Source organism: Enhydra lutris, unplaced genomic scaffold (genome assembly GCF_002288905.1).
Source record: "Enhydra lutris kenyoni isolate GAN:26980312 unplaced genomic scaffold, ASM228890v2 scaffoldscaffold49, whole genome shotgun sequence".
In the NCBI taxonomy this organism is placed as follows: Eukaryota; Metazoa; Chordata; class Mammalia; order Carnivora; family Mustelidae; genus Enhydra; species Enhydra lutris.
The window spans coordinates 8,026,600-8,032,148 of NW_019154133.1; positions in this window are offsets into that span (position 1 = coordinate 8,026,600).

Consider the following 5,549-nt stretch of genomic DNA (forward strand, 5'->3'; position numbering starts at 1 on the left):
TAGCAACTGATTTACTACAAATTATGTATTTTTTCTTGTTATATTTGTTTGGACTCTCTTGTTTATATATTATTTTCTATAGCACTAATTATGTTTATTTCTTGTTCTTTTTGTAATTTTTAAATAATACAGTGCATTTCACTTTTGTGAACTTTATTGTGATATAATTTATATACAGTAAAATACACACATTTAAATGTAAAGCTTGGCAAATTTTGACAGATATGACCACCACCAAAATCAAGATGCAAATCCTCCTCCCCAAATCCCCAGTGTCCTCCTGCCTCTTTGAAATCAGGTTCAAACTCAAGCAATAGTTGATTTGCTTTCTCTTGCTATAGACTAGTTTGCTATTTTTTTTTTGATGGTATATACTTTTGTCCAGTTTCATTTGCCCATCATGTTTATGAGATTTGTCCGTTTTGTAACATGTATCAGTAATTCACCTTTTAATTTCTGTATTAATTTAATCTCAGTGTGAATATACCACAATTTATTTCCCCACTGACAGTTTTTTGACATTTAGTTTGCTTCTAGTTTTCAGCTCTACTGAATAAAAAACTTTGCACAAGTCTTTATCTGACATTTATTTTCATTTCTTTTGGGTAATACCAAAGACTGGTATTTCAGGCTAAAATATGGCAACCGCATGTTTAACCCAGGTAAGAATATGAAAACTCTTTTCAAAGTAGCTGTACCATTGTACATACCCAACACCAAGTCTGGAAAAAGTCTTACTGTGTCTGCTTCCAAAACATAATCATATATATTGGTATATATTTGGTAGCATTTTATTTGGTACCAAATTTGGTACTCTCACATTCATCCAGAATACAGGTATCTCTTTTTACTTCCTTCCAATGAAAATGTTTCTTCTCCAACTTGACTCACTTTCCATTTAGCAGAGGGATCTATTTCAAAAAATCAATTTGGATCATGTTCTGCCCTACTAAAACCAGTTGGTGAATCACTTAGATATACTTATACTAAAATCCAACATACTTAGCATGGCTCATTAGGAACTCTGTCATCTGCCCTCTGTCCCCCTTCACACTCTCAGGTTTTGACGCTAATGTTCTTGTTCACTGGACTTTACCTATAGTCTTCTTTTAGTTTTTTTCTGAGAGCTCTTTCCTGATCTGTAAGTAAACTCATCTGGGAAACTCTCAGAACACCCAGTTGGACTACAAAGTAATGATTGGTTCTCTATAATTATTTGTATGACTTTAGCTTAATGTTTTCCCTCCTCAAAATTCCTCTAGGAACTTCAGAGCTCCAGTGGCCACAAATTTGTGGCAAAGTGTAGGGATTTAATATATACATATTGGATAACCCATAAATGTTGCTTACGAGATCACTTTGTAAATTATGTACTAAAGAATTATGAAAGAATTATGTAATAAAGACATAGATGAACTTTTAATCTAATCTAAAAATAATTATATTGCACTAGGTAATTTTTTTAAACTGTGAAACTTAATGAGGTATCTAAGTGTTGGCATATATCTCCCATATTATTTTTAGTTGTCCGTTTCCTTCTTATTTTTTTTAAAACTACTTTTTCACCAGACTATTCAACTTTTCTTTTTCTTTTTTTCTACAATGGTATATTTTATGAATCTTATTTTAGTTTTGTTAATGGTTATCTGTAAATTTTTAATTATATTTATTTTCTGAAGTATCAAGAATACTCACACATATATATATTTGTACCGTTATTTGCAACTTGTGTAAAATTAGAGCTACTATACAGTGTCTTCTTTCCTCTTACCTGTCCCTGTACCCCCTTTGAAGCTTCTAGTACTTTTCTGTTTTAATGGACAAACCTTTATTTTTCTAAATAACTATTTCTCTAAATAAGGGACCAAACTGGATATAAGAAATGGAGTGTTTGGCTACCATGGTCATGGCAGGAAAGTTCACTGACTTCTTCAGTAATTGTTTATTTTCAGTTTCCATGTCTGGGTAGGTAAATAGAATTCCCTTTGTCTCTCCTATCCAGTTGCATCCTCCCCACCCAAGGTGTTGCCTTCTACTTAGATATGCCTATGTATTCACAACCGCAATTACCTGTGCCTGTAAGAAAGAACCTGGAGTGTTGGGGAGGGGATGGTGGGAAGGGTACGTTGTAGGGGGAAGTTCACTATTGAGCTGAGTCCCTTCTTTCTTATAATTATTATAGTACTCTCAAGTTAGGATCTCTCTATCTCTTCTGTAACTGAATACAACTCTCCCAATTAGGAAATTGCTGTGGCCCAGACCCTCCTTCAATATGAATCCATCTGCCTCAAGGTAAATCAGGTGAATCACACTATGAGCCCCCAGCAGTGGGTCACTACTGTAGCTCCTTAAGTCCTTTGATTTGACTTTCATTGACTGTCAACGTGCTCTTCTCTTGGTCTTGGGCTCTCCTGTTACAACTTTGAAGTTTTTGAGGGCTCTATTTGTGGAATTTCATATCACTTTCATAGACGAATCATTATGCTTGGGGTTAATCATGGACAAGTCTGCCTTTCTTTTACTCTGATGGCATCTGCCTCATATTTTGCAGAAAAGGAACTGAAAATTTCAGGACATGTATAGATTTTTTCTTACTCTTAAAGTCTTTCTCTGGGCAGTTCAGCAACATCTTGAAGGGAAGGAAGGAACGTAAATTAAAAAGACTTGCTCAAATGCCCGAGTTAAAATAGATGTCAATTTGCACTCGAGTATAGAGTCCAATAAAACTTATTATTAATACATGCAACGTTTTTCCTTTATTCTAAGTTTCAATAATCCTGTGACTGAAAGCAAGACTCTTCTTTCTCTTCTGAATTTCTCTATAAAATTAGAGTATATTTCTCATATTATCCACAAAAATATAAAAATTATATGTTTCATATTTTAAAACAAGGTAGGCATTTATTTAAGTAATAACTAATAAGTAAAAAAAAATGATTTATAAAAAGTTAGGAGAATGTGGCAGGAGTCGAATGTTTGCAGAGAGAGAAGGTCTAAAACTGAAAAAATGTGATATAAACCAATGCTTTCAAACTATGGAGAAAAATACCAGATAAAATAGCTACAATATTTGAGTGTTTTTACTGAAAGACAGAATGTGGGGAAGAGGGCAGTGGTCAAATGGGAGTACTTCAGGTTTTCACAATAAACCTTAAGTATAATTTATGTTTTTAAATGATGTAGGCATATTACCCTGATAAAAGTAGAAATTTCACGAAAGAGTAGAATTTTCATAAAAGAGTAGAATTTCATAAAAACAAAATTTACTGATCTTCACATTTTAAGAAATTTTACAAAGAAGCTTTAAATATGAATGAGGACAATGGCAATTAAAACATCTAGGTTAAAAGGTATTGCCGGAGTATATGTAAGCCAGGCTCACTCATTCGTTTTAATTACTGTCACAAAACTGTCAAGAAAAACCACATAGTAAAGTCCAGATATGAATATTCTCCCTTCCATCAGCATCCAATTCTACAATTATTTAGAAATTGCTAATTAATTTTGCTCCAGCTTTGAAAAACCAGTATAAGTGAACTCCTTATGAATTTAATTAAATGTCCAAATAAAAGATACTATCAGTATCTCTAAAATTACAAAATCATTTTAAACAGTAATGAAGCAACCCTACTTCAGTTTTTTTTCTCAATTTTTATTTAGAAAGTTCAGTGAAACAACATATCACAGTTTAGAAATATTTTAATCTCACTATAATTTAACACTTACAAAATTTAGTAAGTTTTGATTTTCAACAATAAAATTTATAAAAATAATTTTACATTTATAAAATGAATCACTATTTCACAATAAATTATTCATATTTATTACCTGAAAAAAAGTTTTGTGCTATATAAAAGCAGTAAGTTTCATTATCAATATTTTGAAAATATGCTGAAAACTTCAGTTCCTCTTTGCCCAGCATTTTTGGCAGTTAAGTATACAAAAATATTATATTAAAAATTCCCTGACCATAGTTATTAAAACAAAATTGTTAGCAATAATTTCTAAAACAAAGTTTGTTTAGTAAGTATATGCAGATAAGTTAAAGGGCTTGCTAAAAATGAATTTTATGTTTTATATTTTAAAGATTTTTTAAATATCTATTAAGAGAACAGCACAAAAAGTTAAACAGAGGTCTACAAAAGACATTTGTATTTTTAAAGATGAAAAGCATGAAACGGAGATGCTAGAGTAAATTTCCACAAAATAAGAGTTAAGTAAACCTTCCTCTTCCCTCATTCATTTTCAAAGGTATATTTTATAGTTTTCCAGTACCAGCTATTGAAGGAATTTTGATTTTATTTAAATCAATAATACCTTCTAATAAATCATTTCCCACTCTGAGTTAATAAGTTAGTTAACATTAACAGAACCCTTTTCTTTATAGAATTAAGTGGGGATTATGAAATTTCAGAAATTTTGAGGTTCTGTAAAAATCACGGAATTCAGGTTCGGACACTATTTTTTAGATTACTGATAATTACTCAACCAGTATTTCCCTGCTTCTGAATAAATGTGTATGGTGTGTGTATGTGTGAGAGAGAGGTCACTGTTTCCTGAGGTGGTCCAACATTAACTGTTTTAAATAAGCTTCAGCTTTAAATCAAATAAGGTTTCCAATGAACTATACTCCTCAGTCCACTGGATTTTTGAAAATCTGCCGAGTCAGTGATTTGAATGTGTTTGTTTTCATCATAACCTATCTGGGATTCTATCTTTTATTTTTTTTAATTTGTTTTCAAATGTTTCTTTTTGGTGGGGGGCGAAGACATTAAAACTACAACAGTGGTTTCTTATTCACGCTGCAACAAATTTACACTCATTGATTACATGTGAGTATGTGCTAAGGTGACAGGATGGACAGTATTCAGTCATCTCTCAATTGTATACATTTAAAGACCATAGTGAGAAGCTCACATTTTTCATTCCACCTCAAAGATTTATTCTCATTCAAGTCAAATAGACCTGGGCGTGAAGCTGGTGGCTCTCCTACTCCTCAGGTTTATGAATGTTTGTTACCTGTGAGTCTTAGGTGTGACAACACACGGGTGACAGATGGGGGTTTGTCTCCCAATAGCACTCTCCCAGACTGGTGCAATTTAGTGGGCTTGAGGCTTGCCACCTAAAGGCTGCTCTCCCAGCCTTGCTGGGAACTGGATGTGAACATGTGCTAAGTTCTAGTCAATGGTGACTACTTCTAGATTGTTTTAGGAGAGAAAATCAATGTCTCTCTTGGTTGAGCCGCTGTTTTAAGGGTTTCCTTTTTTTTTTTTTTTCCCTTAAACCATTTATCCTGTATCCTAACTGGTAAAACAAACATGTTTTACCTCAAGGTACATCTTCAAATAGAGGCAGATTATACGGAATAGCCAGTCATCCTTGGAATGGCTTTTTATGACTTCCTAAGCTAAAGATGGGCATATTTAACTGTGGGCCAGAAAGATGCTTTTTAGCCACAGGATACCCACAAGCGATCCTTCCTCAAAGAAATATTTCCTGTTGTATAGCAACTGCTTTAATTTTCTAATTGGCAAGTTTAAAATTGATAA